The following is a 20,049-nucleotide window of genomic DNA, read 5'->3' on the forward strand; positions in this document are numbered from 1 at the left end:
CAATTTGAATGGTAAATACAAGATAACTGCTTGATTCTTTAAATCTTTATTTTTAGATATAGCATCTCAGATTATTAGAGCTGCCCAAACAAAATAATACTATACACTGGGTGACTTAAACAGCAGAAAGTTATTTCTCATAGTTCTGGAAGCTGACAAGTTCAAGATTAAGATTCTGGGTGGTTCAGTTTCTGGGAGAGCCACTTCTGTGCCTGTGGAGGGCCACCTTCTTACTGTGTTCTGTGTCAGTGAATACATTCTCTTTTCATAAACACAAATAATCCCACCAAAAGAGGTTCCTACTCTTACGATCTTGTTTAGCTCTAATTGCCTCCCAAAGTCCCAAGGGACATAAACATTCAGTCTATAACACCATCTTTGGTTGCTGTTTCTGTATTTTTCATTATTATTATTATTATTATTATTATTATTATTTGATGGTAGGATACTTAGTCCTTTACTGATATTCTTGTTTCTTTTAACTTTCCAAATTAGCTATTTTTTCTACTTTTACATGGTGATTCTTTAAATTATTTGCATTGTATTCTCTGAAAAAATTAAGTTCATCATTATTTATCTATGTATTCAATCTAAAAATTGAAAACTAACAAACAACACTTACAACATTGTAAGTGTTCAACATAGTAGTCTATTCATTATAAAAGTTTGTGATCAGGTCCGAATTGTAGGAAGAGTATCCTATATCATTAAACCTTGATTACAGTATACTTTTCTTTTTCCTTTTTTAAAAATAATTTTTTAGTTGTAAATGGACACAATACCCTTATTTTATTTATTTATTTTTATATGGTGCTGAGGATTGAACCCAGTGCCTCACACATGCTAGATAAACGCTCTACCACTGAGCCACAACCCCAGCCCCTACAGTAGAATTTTTATAGTACTAAAAGATGAACAATGTTGGTCATTGTGACAGAGCATTAGGTTTTGATCATGATGTTGAAGGACCTTATTTTAATCAGTTCTAACTCCCTCCAGGTTAAATATTAAATCAGGTTACGTAGTAACAGCTTTTCTTTTGGCAGAAACACTAGGATAATAATATTCTTCTGAATTTTCAGAGGAGAGAACTTGGTAAGCAATTTGTCTCAGGTCACACAGCTAGTTAGTTGGACACTTAGGAACTCAGCCCAGGCGTGAAGGCTGAAGGGCTCAATCTCTCACCCTCATTCATTTCACCCCATTCCTTTTTCTTTGGCAGATTTTATGTTTTTCTTTTTATCTTTGGAGCACTGAAATTTTATCAGGATGTGTTCAGCCACGGATTTCTCATTTTTTCATCGAACTTGCTTTGTTTTTGTCTTTCTTTGGCTCTGGGCTAGTCTTCCTAAATTACATTTTCTCATACTATGTTTTGATTACTTTTGCCACCCATTCTGGTATTCCAGTTATTTCCTCCTGGATTTCCTGTGAAATGCATTATAGGCTTTGATCAATCTTTCATGTGTCTTAATGATTTCTCTTTTTTCTATCTCATTGTCTTATCTCTCCACATTCTGAAAGATTCAAAACTCTGTTTTAGTTTGCCAACTTGGAATTCTGTTTATTGTTCAACAGAGTGATTTATTATATTTTGTTAATTTTCAAGGACAATATCTTCCTGTATTTTTTTTCTTGTCAATAATACATAATTTAGTTTCTTAGATTCAATATCTTTTTACTTCTTTTGGAAGTAAAGATTGTTCGGAACTTTTTGAGATTCTCTTCTGGCCTCTATATCATCTGTGTTCTCAGAAGATGGGTGTTCTTTAGTCTGCTTATTTATGTTGTTTCTCTTCATTTTTGGTTCATTTTCTGTCTGATCATTATTTCATGTCTTATGATCCTTTCTTTCACTTTTGTGCTCACATTATAAATTTTAGAAAATTTCAGTGGTTAGTAACAAAGCTGACTTGGGCTTCCCTATTTTCTGTTTCTTCATTAAATAGGAGAGAGCACTAAATATGTATTCCTCAGCATGTGTTTAGGGTGGACTAATTCAGGGACACTCTCCTATAGTTTATGTGGTTGGGACCCCATACCCTCACACACAATTTAAAAACCAGCAGAAATGATTATATAAGAAACAATTTATAATACACATATCTACATGGAAATCTTTAAACATGATATATCATGAGGAAATAATGATGTAATCACATGCTGCACATCACTTATATTAGAATCACATTTAAATTTGCAAATAAAATAGTATTTAATTCGAGCCTTAGAAAATCATAAATCAATAATTAACTTACATGAATGTACAGTAAAATATTTAAAATTAGTGCAAGATGTAGGATAATTATTTACAATTGGGACTTCCTGTGATTTTATTTTCTTTTTCCACATTTTTTTTATTGGTACATTATAGTTGTGCATATTGATGGGATTTGTTGTTGCATATTCATTCATGCATACAATACAACAATCTGGCCAATATCACTCCCCAGCATGTTCCCTCTCCTTGCCTATTTCCCTACTGTTGGTTCCTTTCCTTTATTGATCTCCCTTTGATTTTCATGAGATCCACTCCACCTTTGTTTTCCTTTGTTCTCTCTTGCTTCAGCATGTGAGAAAAAACATACAACCCCTAACCTTCTAAGTTTGACTTATTTCATTTTACATGATGGTCTCTAGTTCCATTCATTTTCATGCAAGTGCCATAATTTCATTCTTCTTCATGGCTGAATAAAACCCCATTGTGTATGTATACCACATTTTCTTTATTCATTCATCCATTGATGAACACGTACCTGCCTGCGATTTTCAAGACATCTAATATGTCAGAAGCCCACTGTTACATGCCATTGTACCTGCCCCAAATTCCCAAGTGTACCTACAAAGAGCAGCACTTCCCCTTTTAGGAATTGCAGGGCTATCCTTTTTTTCCTGAATTTTTCTACCAGTCTTACCCCATTTTGTGTCATGTAGTCCCAGGGATTCCTTTTTATTTTCCTGCTCAGTTATAAGTTCTAAATCATAAATATACAAGTGCATTTTCTGAAATGTCAGTGAATTCTTGGGAGCCAGGGAAGCAGATGTATCCTTCACCCTCACTTCTTGAACTAAAAGTGGTTCCTCTTATCCTTATCTTGCCTGGGTCTTTGGTCTCCCCACAGACTAAAACAGGCTGTCTGTCTTTTCCACCTTAAGACCTCCAAGGGTTTTGTCCTTCTTTCTAGCTGCCTTTCTACTTCTGTATTTTCCTGGAAGAATAAATTTCCAGAAGATGTAGATTCTACCATTTCTTTTCTTTTTTTATTATTAAAAAATATCTTTTTTTTACATGACAGTAGAATATATTTTGATTCTTTGTACACAAATGGAACATAACTTTTCATTTTTCTGATTGTACGTGATGCAGAGTCACACCATTTTTGCAATCATACATGAGCCTAGGGTAATGATGTCTGTCTCATTCTACCATCTTTACTACCCCTTTGCCACTTCCACTCCCCACACTCCTGTTTTACCTATCCAAGTTTCCTCTGTTCTTCCCATGCTCCCCAACCCCCTTATGGATCAGCATCCACTTATCAGAGAAAACATTTGGTCTTTGGTTGTTTGGAATTGGCTTACTTTGCTTACCATAATATTCTCCAACTCCATCCATTTACCTGCAAATGGCATAATTTTATTTCATTTTAATGCTGAATAGTATTTCATTGTGTGTATATACCACAGTTTCTTTAGCCATTCATCTATTGAAGGGCATCTAGGTTGGTTCCACAGTTTAGCTATTGCTAATTGTGCTGCTATAAACATTGATGTGGCTGTGTCACTATGGTATGCTGATTTTAAGTCCTTTGGGTATAGACCGAGGAGTGGGATAGCTGGGTCAAAGGGTGGTTCCATTCCAAGTTTTCTAAGGAATCTCCATAATGCTTTCCATAGAGGTTGCACCAATTTGCAGTCCCACCAGCAATGTATGAGTAAGATGGTACCATTTCTGTCTGCTTGTTTACTGTTGACTTTGTCTTCCACACAGCCATTCCTCAAAAAACAGCTAAGGTCATCTTTTGGAAATGAAAATCAGATTATGCCACTTGCTCTCTACCACACAATGGACAGTGACTGTACTTGCAGTGAACTTCCTCCTTTGGCTCCTATCCTGCTGAGTCAGCCTGGCCTAGCTCTCCTGGCACAGCTCCAGGCACAGTGGACTTCTTTGCTGTCTAGAGCACACCAAACCTATTTCTTACCAGGGTGCTTTGCATGTTGAAATGCACTTTCCATGGCTCTTTGCAAGGCCACTCTGCTCTTCCTTGGGGGTTTATCTAAAATGTCACTTCCTTGGCCTTATCTTCTCTAACACTCATTCTTTATGGATCTTTTAGTTTTTAATAGCATTCAACACAGCTTTCAAATATTTAAATTTTTGTTTATCTTTGTCCACTGGGATATAAACTTTTTGAGTACAGCAGAAAAGACTTTTGTTTCTTGCAATATTCCTATCATCAAGCTCAGTGCCTGACACATAGCAGGTACTCATTAAATAGCTTCTGAATAAATGCATTCTGCTTTCTGTCTCCTCAATTTCAGAGACTGTACTTTTTTGGGGGGAGGGTGGGCTACAATATTTAACTACCTGACAATCCTTTGGCAATTTTCAGTTCTAGTCTTATTTTATTTATTAATGGTTATGGCCAAATATCCTTTTTTGAAAGCCCTTTCCACTATGTCAAATGCTCTTGAGCCTAGTTTTCTGCTTCCTCCTCCATTCTCAATGATTCTTCTTCCTCAATTTGGTCCCTAAGTAGTAGTGTCCCGAAGTAGGTAGGGAAGAGCTTGATGTAGTTGAAGAACTTGAGAAAAACCAGTGTGAAATTAGGAAGTGAGTTCTCCCAGAAGCTGGTCTCAAGATAAGTAGTTCATTTGGGGAATGATTGAGAGTGGTCAGGGGTCACTGTCATCAGATAAGGAAGAAGACAGGTGAGAGAAGCAGTCAATAAAAGTTTCATGATGAAGCAAAGTTCACAGTGAGTAAACTAAAGCTTCATTCCACCAAGAATCTCAGAAACCTCTGTAGAACATTCACCTCATACTTCTTTCTCTTGGGAGAAGGAACTGGATTATTTATACATGGCATCTCACCAATGATTCTTTGAGTGTGAAACTGTGGGTAATTAACTCCGTATGATTTTTGTCAGGAAAAGTAAGATATCTCCAGTATATATATCAATTTCCAATAAAGATGGATTGCTGCCCTCTTCAGCAAGGGAGGAATCTAATGGAATCCATTTGCTACCAGTGACTGACTGGCCTTCCCAAAGGCAGGTGCAATATCAGACACTGCAGAAGGCTTTGTGGCTGATCTTTCTGATATTCGGTGTTGGCAGTAGCTGAGTCAGTGTGGTGGAAGAGTACCTGTGCTGTTGGGCATCCGCATGGTCTCATTCCTTGCCAAATCATTTCCACTGTGACTACTCAGTTCATGGTCCATCATGCAATCCCTAAAGAACCACATAAACAACATGATGTGTCCAGTAGATCCCAACCAGTCCAGGAGTAAGACAGAGATGGGCTGGTATCTTGATGCATCATTCTGTTTGTCTGATTCTAGAGGCCTCTTAGTAGTGAATGATCTTTTGTGGGCATAAACTTGAGATATGAAGATGTACACATTAGGCGCCCGCATCCATGCGTCAGACCACACTCTTCTTCCTCAGATATTTTTAATCTCCAATTTTTCCACCTTGCTTTCTCAAGACCCCTGATAAACCAACCATATCACTTGTGGCTGCTCAGGAGTCTGTGTATATTATTGTATCTTCCTAAGTCTCCCTGCACATCCTGTTGATCAGAACTACAGCCAGGATCCTGCCTGCTGGAAGGATTTCCCTCCTAGCACTGTCTGTCAGAGTCACCCTGTTTAGTCTTGTGGTACAAACACAGTTCATTTTAGTTTGCATCAACACACCCTGGTGACAAATCCAGAATTCAGGACAGGTTTTTTTGCCCTCCCTCTTTGTCAGTTAGGTGTCATTTGAGGCCACAGATGTGAGCTGAGAGAGGCACCAGAAAAACAAAATGAGGTGACAAGTGTTCCCTGCTTGTGTAGCCCGCTTATGATCTGAGGTCTTTTTAGCCAGAATCTTTAATGCACTATTTCCATCATTCAGGGGACACGGCTGATCCAGCCTGACTTTGTCATTTGGAAGGTCTGAGAATCCTCAGTTTCTGGTAGGTATCTCTAATCGCATAATTACTTAATATATTTTGATAAGAATTTTAGTTGCTTTTAGGATCAGTAAAATTCTAAAAGTTGCTGCAGACTAAGAGGAACTCTGTTGTTTATGCTAATTCCTAACTCACCCCTCCTTAACCCAGCATTTCTCTGCAGATTTTTGTCACCATTTCCAACTTTCCCCTTAAAAATCAAAGTCTGGGACCTTTCCCACTGTGCCTCTTGTTGGATTATGGAACCTGACTCAATACCCCTCTAGTTTTTTGTGCCAGTTTCAGTGCTTAATGTATCATACCACAGTGACCTGTTTTTTTTTCTTTGTAATACCCATGCATTTGTGCTTATTTTGCAACAAGTATGGCATATGGTTACAAAATAGGTGTTTCATAAGTATTTCAGGGTAGAAAGAAGTAACCCTGTAAAGAGCAAAGTTCAAATCCTGCTTCTACACACTTCTCTCTAACAATTCTAGCCTACAGTGATTTCTTCTTGAATCTACATCAATTTCTTCAATCAATTTTAGTAACCAGATGACCCATCTATTTTCATTTCTAACCCTGAAACTTGACCTCCTTTTAGGGTGCCCTATTCCAAACCCCACTATCCAGGCTGTTGTCCCAGAATTGTCCTTGATATCCCCAACTTTCTTCTCCCTCCCCAGGTGGAATCTGTTACCAAATTTACCTTCAAAGTGTTCCTCAATAAACATCCATCTCTCCAGTTCTAAATATCACCATATTATCTCAAAACACCCCATCTTCTGCAGGACTAGGTTAGTAGTTTCTTATATATACTTCCCCACCCAATCTATTGTCTTGACTAAAGCTAGAGTCATGTTTTCCAAATGCAACTCTCAACCAACTTAAAACCCATCAGTACCTTGCACACTTACATGCAAGTCTGTGTGGACATACATTCTCATTTTCCATATGCATGTATCTATGATTGAAATTGCTGTATCATAGAGTAGATTATGTTTAATTTTATTGAAAAACATTGCCAAAACTTTTTTCCAGAGTGGTTATGCCAATTTACCCTCCTCCTTCCTACTGTGAATGAGAGTTCCAGTGTTTTAAATACTTGCAAATATTTTTATTTGGACAGTCTAATCATGCTGGTGGGTGTGTAATTTATGTATTAATTGGCATTAACCAATAGAAAATGATGTACATTTTTTTTCATGTGCTTGTTATCCATCTCTATATCTGCATTTGTGAAGCATCTTTCTATATCTCTGGACTCTATCTTTTAATATGACTACCTCTAGAGAGATAGTAATGGAGAATTCTAATTTGATTTCTTAGGTTTCTTTTTTCTTCTGCTTATTTTGAGACACTGTCTTTCCCTACTTAGTTGTTTCTTACCAGCTATTTCTGTCTTCCACTTCTCTGACTGACAGTGTAGCTACCACTATATTGGCACCTGCTGTTCATGTCAGAATTTGCTCATTATCAAATGGTCTGAAAAAGGAAGAAACATTTTCCACTAATATGAAAGTCTTACCAAGACTTTTTTTGCCCCTGGAGAATTGATAAAGTGGAAGCCTTTCTGGGGCCTTGGAGAGTGGGTGTGAAATGATTTCTTTATCTCTATAGCTTTTTTGATTGCATTCCTGTTACTGGCTCACTTAAGCTCAAGTGACCTCTCAAAGGTATAATGATATTAGCCAATAGCTGGTCTCCTTTGCATTATGCTATCTTCACAATTCTGCCACTTCCTAAACCTCCTAAAATAGAATTCTAATCCTCCCTGTTTTCTACTCGACAGCTTTCAGTGTTTCTCCAAAGGAAACAAATAGGTTTTAAATTTCTTAGTGTGGCCTTCGAGGTCTTCTAAACTCTAGGCCTACTCTGCTGTCCATCTAGACTCTGAATATGTCATAACAAAATGCTTCAGCCTACCTGCCAAACTCTAGATTTCCAGATCCTGTTTATCTTCCATGTCTCTGCTAATGTGGGACTTTATTTGGAGTCTTTCTATGGTTTTCCCATAGGGTACTAGTTGTATTTTTGGACAATATTTAACTTGTTATTTACATTTCCTATCTCACCAACTATGTATGACCAGCCAGTAGTTACAATTTTTGTTTTGTTTTGTTTTGATGTCTTCTTTTTCTTACTAGGTTGTAAATTCCTTGATGAAAAGTTTGTACATCTTCACCCATGAATTATATTATAGCTAGCTATCTCATCATGCCAGGTATATAAAAGTTGCTCAGTAAATATTTCTTGAATGACAATTTCCAACTCAGGTTGAACATTGAACTATGTGACAGGCACTTGCCAAGCATTTATATATATTTCTCTTTTAATCTTCACAATGTCTTTATAATAAATGTGCTATGATTATTTCCAATTTATGGATGAGGCGAGAAGAATAAGAAAATTACATTTAGTCAAAAGACTCTGTTAGTTATTGTTGGGCTGGTATACAAATTTAGATGATATGGCCCCAGAGCCTAATGTTCTCAACCACAGTGTTTTACCAAGCCATTTGTGGATTGAAGGCATGGGTGAAGAATTGAATGGGAATGGCTTCGTTGACATTGAGCTGTGATGACTAAGGTTATGTAAAACCCAACTGATTCCATCTCATGAAAATTTTCAAATAGAATTTATTATACAGCATTTAAAAAATTTGTAACAATTCATACTAATATTATGAAATATACTCCTTTCTCTCATCCTCTCTTTACCCCTGGATCCCACACCTAAAGAATACATATATAATAAATACACATCATTTTTTAAGTCATTCAATGATATTCCTCATAGAATTCCCTGGAAATTTCTAGTTGCATAGCGTTTTACAACTTTTTAATGTTTTAGGGTGATTCAAGATAGGTTGTATAAGCAGCTGTGAGTACAGTAGCTTGGAGTGCATGGTGAGATCATCAGTTTTGGTCATGTGCCTTCTTCTATCCTCAGAAGCTATTAATGGAGTAACTGGAAAGCAATAGAGCCACGGTAGTGTGCTCTGACCCTGCATGACTTCTGTGTGGCTGTGCTGCTGTGTGGATCTTCTTCAGTCTTTACACTTTTACCCTTTACATTTCCGTGTTTGGGGATAGACACAGAGACATGGTCTTTTACATATTTAGACAACTGTGGTTTTGAGGTGTTCTTTTACACAGGCGTCTCTTTGCTTTTTAGGTAGCAATAACTATGGTAATTTGGTTTATCCTAATGAACAAATCATACCATATCAAGATGGTAAATTTAACATTTCAGTGACACACATAGCCTCTGGAGCTGAGTTGTGAGGATTCTAATCTGGTTTTAAATCTGATTATTTATTAGGCCATGGGAACTTGGAGAGGTCTTAAAAATTTCCTTTTGAATATATTTCCTCAATGCATAACATAAATAATATAATTATCTTCCTCATAAATTCACAGTGATGTTCTATTTAAACCACATAGAACAGTACCTAGAGCGTTGTATTTTTTTGTTCTTATTATTTTTGCTTGTTTATACACTGAATCTTATCAAGCATATTAGACTAGGACTTTTTTGGTCTTTATTTTCCATTTGGTCTTTATTTTCAATTTAATCTTGATTAGCTAAATAGCACTCCTTTTTCAAAGTTAGTTTTCTAAATATAGTAGTAAACCTATAGCTTTGAAAGTAACATCCTAAAAATTTCTTAGTTGGGTTCAACCTATAATGATTGCAGTGTTACTGGCTCCTAAATACAGCAAACCATATATTTTCTGACTGAGCAACATGTGAAGATAATATTGCTTTATGGATATATGATGTGAATGGATATGCAGTTTCTCAAAGCATTTGCTTTCATTTGTTTTAGGTTTTAAGAATGTTGACATGCAAAAAAAAAAAAAAAAGAGAGAGAGAGAGAGAAAGAACTCAGGTGAATAGATTAAGAAAATGTGCTATGTATATACAATGGAATTTTACTCAGTCATAAACAAAAATAAAAATTTTGGCATTTGCAGGTAAATAGATGGAAATGGAGAACATCATGCTAATTAAATAACTCAGAAAATCAAGGGTCAAATGTTTTCTTTCACATGTGAAAGAAAAAAAATGGTGGTGGTGGGGTGATTCCATGTAGTGTTTTAATTTTAACTGACACCAAAGTCTATATAATAGTTTTCTCTAGTAAGCTTTAACTTTTTGAAATACAAATATGTAAACTTCATGTAATAATTTAATTTTAAATACCTGCACATGGTGTCTTAATTGATTTGTTATACCTAGTGAGTTCGTTTTAGGAATACTTTGAAAGTATTATCTACATCTCCAAATATTACTGAAAAATATAATGTTATCAATATTTAGCCATCAGTATGTAGCTTAAGTATGGGTGAAGGTCTTTATAACTGCATTATTATTTTTTATAAAATGTATCCTATTTACAATCTTGGCAAAAGCTCTTCTGAATACATTTTTTAATCAAAATGCATTTTTTACATATATGTATCTACATAAATATACTAATATTATATATATATATATATATATATATATATATATATACACACACACACATTTGAATATAATATATATATTTAAAGCAGGGTCTCCCTTTCAAGGCTGATCTTCAATCCATGGACTCAGGGAATCCTCCTGCCTCAGCCTTCCCAGTAGTGAAAAATATAATAATTTAATTTTACACTAGGATAACACTGTTGACCTAAGTCCGTCTTTACCAAAGGCTTGTGGAGGTCACATCCTGTGAATGAACATATGGGGATAAAACCCAGGCCAGGAATTAGAGATTGAGAGCACTCACCTCACCTTGCATCATATCTTGTTTGAAGAAATAAAACTACAGGCCCACACCCTACAGGGTGTGGGGGCAATGTAAAGTTCCCTGACAGCAGAGGGAGATATATAGCCTGCAGGTGTAACTTATGTGCTGTCCAGTTTGAAAAGACTATATCCAATGCCTTTCCTCTCTGAATAAAGCAAAATCAAGGCATCTTTGAAACAACATCATAACTTCTAAAAAACTATTATTTTTTTTAAATAAAGACCTTCAACTGTTGCACTACTTGTTAACATTTTAAGATACACCTTTCAGACCTTTCAATACTTCTGAGGTCAGTTTGAAATCTTTGAAGTGGTGGCTTATTTCAGATAAGCATTTCTTCTTTCCTGAGAGAGGAGAGGTTGGCCTTGCCTATCCAGTAGAGACTGCTTGGTCTGTGGTCACTTTGAGACAACTGTGGCCTCAGACTGTCATCTGTCCTCTTACTCCACTAGGCTATATTCGGCAACTGAACTCATGTTTCAACAGAGTGACACAATCAGGAATTCCCAGTAGAGAGCTAGGAAGTAGCCCCAGGTCTGAGGGACTACTTTAATTTCATAGACATTAAAACCACTTAGTGTAGAAGGGACTGTATTTATACATCTGATAAACATAGGATTTAGACATATTTCCCTGTACTGTGACCTTGTAACTAGAAATAACCACATCCCTTTTAACATATTCTTACTGAATTGCAAGTGCAGTTCATGATTCCAAGTAGAAAAACTGACACTCTCAAAAAAATTCTTCTTAGTATAATCTTTTGCCAAATGCATTTGAATATTAATAATAATAATAAAAAAGCAGAAGGGGTCGAAACTTAAACCCCTTCAGAAAGACACACTGATGACATGCAAATAATTTGTCTTAGAGACTCAGGAATTTAAGGCACCAGACACTTCCTTACAGATACTTTTAATTAGAAAATTGTGGACACAAGAAGGGTAAGACAGGAGCTTCAAACAGGGTTGAAAGAATCCTCACGGAGCAGTTATTTCCTACTGTCATATCCTTTTTGTTCTTTAGAAAAACTAACAAATGGTGCTGGGAAAACTGGAAATACATATGCAACAAAATGAAATTAAACCCTTATCTCTCACCATGAACAAAACTCAACTCAAAAAATGAATCAAAGACCTAAGAATTAAACCAGAGACCCTGTGCCTATTAGAAGAAAAAGTAGGCCCAAATCTTCATCATATCAGATTAGGCCCCTGACTTCCTTAATAAGACTCCTACAGTACAAGAATTAAAATCAAGAATCAATAAATGGGATGAATTCAAACTAAAAAGCTTCCTTTCAGCAAAGGAAACAATCAGTGAGGTGAATAGAGAGCCTACAGAATGGGAGCAAATTTTTACCTCATATATATCATCAGATAGAGCACTAATCTCTAGAACGTATATAGAACTCAAAAATCTTAACACCAAAAAAGGAAATTACCCATTGAATAATTGGGCTAAGGACCTGAACAGACACTTCTCAGAAGATGATATATAATCATCAACAAATATAAGAAAAAATGTTCATCATCACTAGCAATTAGAGAAATGCAAATCAAAACCACTCTAAGATTTCATCTCACTCCAGTCAGAATGGCAGCTATTAAGAATACAATCAACAATAAGTGTTGGCGAGGATGTGGGGAAAAAAGCACACTCATCCATTGCTGGTGGGACTGCAAATTGGTGCAGCCAATATGGAAAGCAGTATGGAGATTTCTTTGAAAACTGGGAATGGAACTTCCATTTGACTCAGGTATTCCACTCTTCTATCTATACACAAAGGACTTAAAAACAGCATACTACAGGGACACAGTCCCATCAATGTTTATAGTAGCACAATTCACAATAGTTAAACTGTGGAATCAACCTAGATTCCTATCAGTTGATGAATGGATAAAAAAATGTAGTGTATATACACAATGGATTTCTATTCAGCATTAAAAGAGAATAAAATCATGTCATTTGCAGGTAAATGGATGGAACTGGAGAATATAATGCTAAGAGAAGTTAGCCAATCCCCCAAAACAAATGCCGAATGTTTTCTCTCATATAGGAGGCTGATTCATAATGGGGTTGTGGGGGGGTGGGGAGCATGGGATGATTAGATAAACTCTAGATAGAGCAAAGGGGAAGGAGAGGGAGGGAGGGGACATGGGGGTAGTAAAGACAGTGGAATGAGATGGAATCATTACCCTAAGTACATGTATGAAGACACAAATGGTGTGACTCTAATTTGTGTACAACCAGAGATATGAAAATTTGTGCTCTATATGTGTAATATGAATTGTATTGCATTCTGCTGTCATAGATAACATATTAGAATAAAAGTTAATAATAAAATACACAGGTTTACTATTAAAATGGAAGAAGAGAAGGATTCACATTCCAATTACTGAATACTATAACATTTTAACTCATTTTCAATATTTTCCCTTACATGAGACATAAATTTTATTTTAGAAATTTTTAAACTTGACCAGGGAATAAAGATGATTATCCAAAAAAAACCCCAACTGGATATGATTTCATTAAATATAAGCAACATGACCCTTTTTCCATGGTATGTATCATGGAGAGAAGCCTGTGATAAAAATGTTGCATAAGCAATAGTGTACAAGACTCTGAAATACAAAAGTTCTCTTTCTTAAAAACATTACATTAGTAGTTTGACCAAAGCTCTTAAGTTATTATAACAATGTTTGAATGATTTATTAAGGGTGGGATTAGTGCCTGGAAAGTAATACAGTTTTGCCTTATAGTTTTTTTTTTTTTATTAGTTACACATGACAGTACAATGATCTTGACATATCATACATTTGAATCAAATGGGGGCCTTAGAGTTTTTAAAAAAGCTGTCTTGGCCCAGTTTTGAGGCCCTGGCTGGAAGTCAGCCCCTTCCTCTTTTTTGGGAAGCCCTTTAAGTCTACACCCTCAAGTGTTCTGCACAGGGTCACTCTATGCCTGTTCTTACTACCCCAGGACCAGCTGCCGAGACATCCCCAATGTCCCAGAGCCCTCTGAAATCATTCAAGTTAGTCCCAAATCTTTGTCCCGCATGACTGTCTCTTCTCACAGAAACCAAAATAAAGGTGTTGGCCCACAGTTGCCTGCCTCTCCTTCTGCCTCTGGGCCAAATCTCATGCTTCCTTGAGTGGCCCATGTGGTTGTGCTGTCCCAGAGTACCTTGAGTAATACAATTGTACAACTTTTTCCAGTTCTTCTGTCTTGCTCTGCATCTGGCCTTACCACACCTCACCCCAGGTCACATGGCTGAACTGAGTTTCTCAGGCCTTTTTTCACATTTACACTGGAGCCCATCTTCATGTACATCTGAATTTGGAAAGTAGGATCAGGGGCCTTTTTCTGGGTCCCATGTATTTACAAAAAATCTTACTAAAAGTCTTGTACTTTGGAATCCCTTGTCATTGGAGCTGACATCCTGTACCCTATTTTATTTAATGAAGTTTGGATTAGGTAAGTTTATGGTTCTCTTCTTTACCCCAAGACCTGCCATTAATACAGGGGGACATTAGCACACATTTATCTATTTATTCCACACCAAACCAAAAATGCTTCATGTGTGTTCTTTGACCAGTTTATAGCTATTGATCTTCACTTCTATTCATATTTTACCCTTTAGCTCCACAGCCACAATTGCATGTGCTCTGCTTCCAAAATACTGAATCAAAATACACAGCATTAAAGGACTGTGATATAGCAAAGTGGTAGAGGGCTTGTTAGCATGCAAAATGCCCTGGGTTTGATCCCCAGTATCATAAAAACAAACAAGCAAGCAAACAAAACTGTGTGTCATTTATCTGTTGCTGGATAAGAAATTGCTCTACAACTTAGTGGCTTAAAATATGATATACATGAATTCAGTCTATGTTTATTCCAGAGCATTAAAAATGATCCTCACTGATTTTAAAAAGATGCCCTCTACTCCAGGCCAGCTCTTGTCTGTGGATTTACAAATCTCTAGATCCCTTTGTAAGTGCATTAGTTTCTGCACATTTATAGGTTCATACTTTAAAATATAATCTATTTAAAATATTTTCTGTTTATTGAAGCCATAACCTTTGGCTTACTCCATTTGACTTTACTTTGAGAACATATATGAAATCATCTTCATCTCAACATTTATAACAGGAAAAAATAGAAACAATGTAAATTTCCAATTTATGGGATGATTAAAGAAACTCATGGAATTTAAAAATGACTATAGAAAGTGATGCTCATAATAGATTAAACTCACTATAGGATGCTAATAGGAAGAAGTTACTTGTCTTTACACTATGAACACATTACTTAAAAGCACAAATACCCTTTTTTATGACTAAAGATTTTAATGATTTAAATTAAGTTGAAATTAAAGTACAGGGTTGACTGGATGAGATTGTTTGGTTTTCTATTTTATTTTATTTTACTTTTCTCTACTAGCAGGGAAAGGCATTGTATACAAAGATAACTGGATATTATGAAATGGCTTTGACATTCATTTGAACTAAATCAAAACTAACGTGTTGTTTGTTTTCTCCCAGACTTTGCATTTTGCCAGCCTCCCGGGTGTGCTTAGGGGATTTCAAACTTGGGGTGGAGTGCCAGATAACTGCGGACAGCTGTGGAGCCATTTTGGAAGTTGCTCCCCAAAGAAGCCCACTTTGGAAAGGTGTGGCTGTCACTCCCTGGGAAAACGGAAAGGAAGAACATAACAAAGGAGGAAATCAGCTGTTGGAACAAGGAAGAATTTAGATATTCAAAAAATGCCAACCATTGAAGACAGTTGCTCTGCCACACACAGTCCTGAGGCCTGCCCTCCTCTACTTCTGTTGGCCTAGCAATTTGCTCAAAACTATTTTGGGAAAGAATTTCCACAGAACTGGCATAGCTTTAGCTCCCAACGTTTCCTCTCATCGACTGGTCAACAGGTGTTGAAAAAGCCTGTGGCTGAAATATCACAGACCCTGTGTGCTCATTTTAATTTTACATTGCCTCCACGATTTTATTTGAATCTATTACTTCCAGGGCAAGGAGATGTTTTATTTGTTTTTTTCTTCAAAATAAAGAGGAAAATAAATGGATACTGACACGATATTTATTTTCATAAGCACACATATCAATTTATTAAGGTTTACTTCGGATGTTTGAGTTTAGCATTGAAGTTATGATCACACAAATCAAACCAAAATAAATTTAGTAGTTATAGCTGGAGAAGTAAGTAGCACTGAATTCCTTTCCAAAGTCACAGGTCAGATAAACTCCTGAAACAGCAATCATACCTGAATCAGAGAAAAAGAACAAAGCAAAACAATACAGTGTTAAATTGCTAAACTTTTACCTAATCATGTAGACCTAATCCTCACTGCTTCTGTATTTAGCAGTCCAGGTTTCACTGTTCTTAAATCAAAAAGGAATGAATGACTCCTCACAGTGGATGACCTCATCCTTAATGCCATGGGCCCTGTTAAATCCTCATAGCTAATACCCAATGGTGTTCAAATTACTTATGCTGTCCAATCAGAAACTGGTAAATTTGCTATTAAAGATTTAGCTCAAATATTCTCTTCAATACCCATTTCAACAGTATCTTTGCTACAATTTCCTTTCATCTCTGAAGGGACATAATACACATCTGCCAGGCTACTGTGGGTACCTCAGCACACACAATCATGGCTGGCAAATTTTTGCTATGGGCACCTTTCTCCAGAAGCACAGGTATGAAAATGCATTGATGACGTTGTCTTCAAAGGAGATTCATTTGGAACACTCATTGAGGACATGCAAAGACTCACAAATAAATTTACTAAATGTCATTATTCCACATAGGAGTGCAAGACTCTGACACCCTGGTTAAATTCCTGTAAAGGATTTGCTAAGCTGAGGGTTACACTCCATCCTCGTCACTGTCAAAACACAACCCTTGTCCCTCTGAGCACCCACACTGTGAATACAGGTCCAACATCTCCTAAACTTTTTGGTTCTGGAGGCAAGACATTCTATATTTACAAATCTTGTTTTATTTTACTGATGCTCTTACTTGTTAATCAGCCCACCCTAAATGTGTGTGTGTGTGTGTGTGTGTGTGTGTGTGTGTGAAGCTCCTATTAAATGCTATGAAATCCATCCGGGTGGAGATCAGCAAGCACTCAGAGACTCCTTTACTACACCACTGTAGGGGCTTTAACAACCACCTCTCCTGCTTCGTTGAGTCTGAAGAAGTTTCCCCATGGACTTCCAATAAAAAATACTGCCCCCTCCGCCCTGTGCTGTATGTCATTGAACAGCATCTACTGACCACATCCTGGGCTCTACTGGATGCAGAGGCTCTCACAGACTCTGACGTGGACCTGCTGTAACCACTCACCCATTGTGTTTGTAAGCAATCAATGTGATGGAATATAGACTGGGCCCATTTCTTCAGTGTCCAAAGGTACAAAGGGAGAAGTTGAATTGATCCAGATTATCAAATTTCAGGCAAGTGTGGAGGAAAGTCAGTTAAACTCAAGCAGCTGAACGTGCTCATTAGAGAGAAGATGATGTGCTAGTGTATGGAGCTCACCCTGAGAAGATGTGTTGAGGATTACTAAGAGGGTAAAGTGCAGGGAGAGGTGTGAAAAATAGAAATGAAATTTGTGGTTTTCTAGATTTTAGACAAAGTCCAGGGCATGGTCATGGGAGTAGGATGTTGAGGTAGAAAAGAAAAGCTTGCTTGATCTTCTTTGTGTTATTTACATACTTTGGGAATGCTAAGGTTTGAATGTGCCCTCCAGATTCACATGTTGGAAACGTAAACCCAGAGCAACAATGTTGGGAGGTGGGGTCTAATGGGAGGTGTTTAGATCATAAAGGTTTCATCCTCATGAATAGACTAGTGCCAATTAGAGAGCTTGAGGCTGCAAATTGGACCTCCTACTCTCTCTCCCTTGCCTTCCACCATGAGATGATGCAGGTAGAAGGCCCTTGCCACATGCTGGACCATTGAAACTAGACTTCTCACCTTCCCAAACTATGAGAAGTTTTTTTCTTTACAGATTACCTAATCTGTGGTATTTTGTTATAGTGACACAAAACAGACAAAGACAGTGGAATATTGAGGAGGATGAGTCATAGTTTACTGAGTTCTCATTTGATAAAACTGAAGTCATTAGAAGTTGAAACAACCATACAATATCCTTACAAAACAACAATAAAATATGTATACTAAAATCAAAGCAACCAAAAAATGAACACTTTAACCAAAACAGGAAACAAAAGGAAATAATTTGTCCATTAAGTGACTTTCAGTTGTTGAATGTGAAACATTTCTCAGAGATTATGTAATACAGAATATTATAAATACACGTTTGGGGTTAGAGCAAGTTTTGATCTTGACATCAATTTTTAACTGTTTTATCCATTTACTCCTAATTCATCAAATCTATAAAGTGAAAAAAAGCAATAGCACACAGATCATAAATTGTTGTGAGAATGAAATATGATAATAAGATAATAAATGTAAGGATATTAGCATATAGCTTAGCATATAGTAGCCTCCTGAATGAATGCTGCCTCTTGTTGCAACACAATCCATTGTTTCTGCTGCTAGAAAATATGCATTTATCTCCCTACTATCTTAACCTATAATAGTGTATTAGTTTTTAATGGCTGCTGTAACAAATTATCATTAACTTAGGGGCTTAAAAACAGCACAAGTTTATCCTTTTTTATGAATTTTTTTATTTATATATGATAGCAGAATACATTATAATTCTTACTACACATATAGAGCACAATTTTTCATATCTCTGGTTGTATACAATTTTTCATATCTCTGGTTGTATACATAGTATATTCACACCAATTCGTGTCTTCATAAGTGTACTTTGGATAGTAATGATCATCACATTCCACCATCATTAATTACCCCATGCCCCCTCCCTTCCCCGCCAACTCCTCTGCCCTATCTAGAGTCCGTCTATTCCTCCCATGCTCCCTCTCCCTATTCCACTATGAATCAGCTTCCTTATATCAGAGAAAACATTTGGCATTTGGTTTTTTGGGGTTAACTTCACTTAGCATCATCTTCTCTAACTCCATCCATTTACCTGTGAATGCCATGATTTTATTCTCTCTAACTGCTGAATAGTATTTCATTGTATATATATGCCACATTTTTTAATCCAATCATCTATTGAAGGGCATCTAGGTTGGTTCCACAGTTTAGCTATTGTGAATTGTGCTGCTATAAACATTAATTTGGCTGTGTCCCTGTAGTATGCTGTTTTTAAGTCCTTTGAGTATAGACCAGGAGAGGGACAGCTGGGTCAAATGGTGGTTCCATTACCAGTTTTCCAAGAAATCTCCATACTGCTTTCCATATTGGCTGCACCAATTTGCAGTCCCACCAGCAGTGTATGCGTATGCCTTTTCACCTACATCCTCACCAACACTTATTGTTGTTTGTCTTCATAATAGCTTCCATTCTGACTGGAGTGAGATGAAATCTTAGAGTGGTTTTGATTTGCATTTCTCTAATTGCTAGTGATGATGAACATTTTTTTTATGTATTTGTTGACTGATTGTATATCATCTTCTGAGAAGTGTCTCTTGAGGTCCTTGGCCCATTTATTGATTGGGTTATTTGCTTTTTTTGGAGTTTAGCTTTTTGAGTTCTTTATATACTCTAGTGATTATGAAGTGGCACCCCCTTTCTCCATGGAAAAGTCTTAACTGGGATTCTCCAGAAATCATCACCATGGTTGATTTTAGGACTGTCAGCAAGGGAGTCTCTGCAAAAGATTTCAATGTAGATAAACTTCCTATTTTCATGTCCCCCTGTTTTACTTGGCCACTGGCTGGGAAGATACCAGCACTCCAGGTGCTGGACACCCCCTTACTAGTTTTTCACAAACATATCCAGTATAGTAGTTTGTAGAAATGTGCAAGCAAGGCCTCTGGACTTGAGCTGGGCTTCACAGAGATGTCTATATTTTTAAGATAAATTACTAATTGGGCTCCATGGTAACAGCTGGCAGGAGGAGGAAAGACAGGGAAGAAAAAGCTCTCTCCTTCTCAGGTGTTGTCCTTGAAGGGTTAAC

At 36.7% G+C, this 20,049-nt stretch overlaps 1 long non-coding RNA gene across 1 annotated transcript in view; it reads left to right on the forward strand.

The window, feature by feature from the left end:
* Nucleotides 1-15,991, forward strand: part of LOC139705267 (uncharacterized) — a 360,401-nt gene extending 344,410 nt beyond the window's left edge. Inside the window, exon 4 of the long non-coding RNA XR_011707173.1 lies at nucleotides 15,514-15,991. This is a non-coding gene — a long non-coding RNA (uncharacterized lncRNA). The remainder of the gene's footprint in view (nucleotides 1-15,513) is intronic.
* Nucleotides 15,992-20,049: the final 4,058 nt, after the last annotated feature.

Source organism: Marmota flaviventris, chromosome 3, assembly GCF_047511675.1.
Source record: "Marmota flaviventris isolate mMarFla1 chromosome 3, mMarFla1.hap1, whole genome shotgun sequence".
Lineage (NCBI taxonomy): Eukaryota > Metazoa > Chordata > Mammalia > Rodentia > Sciuridae > Marmota > Marmota flaviventris.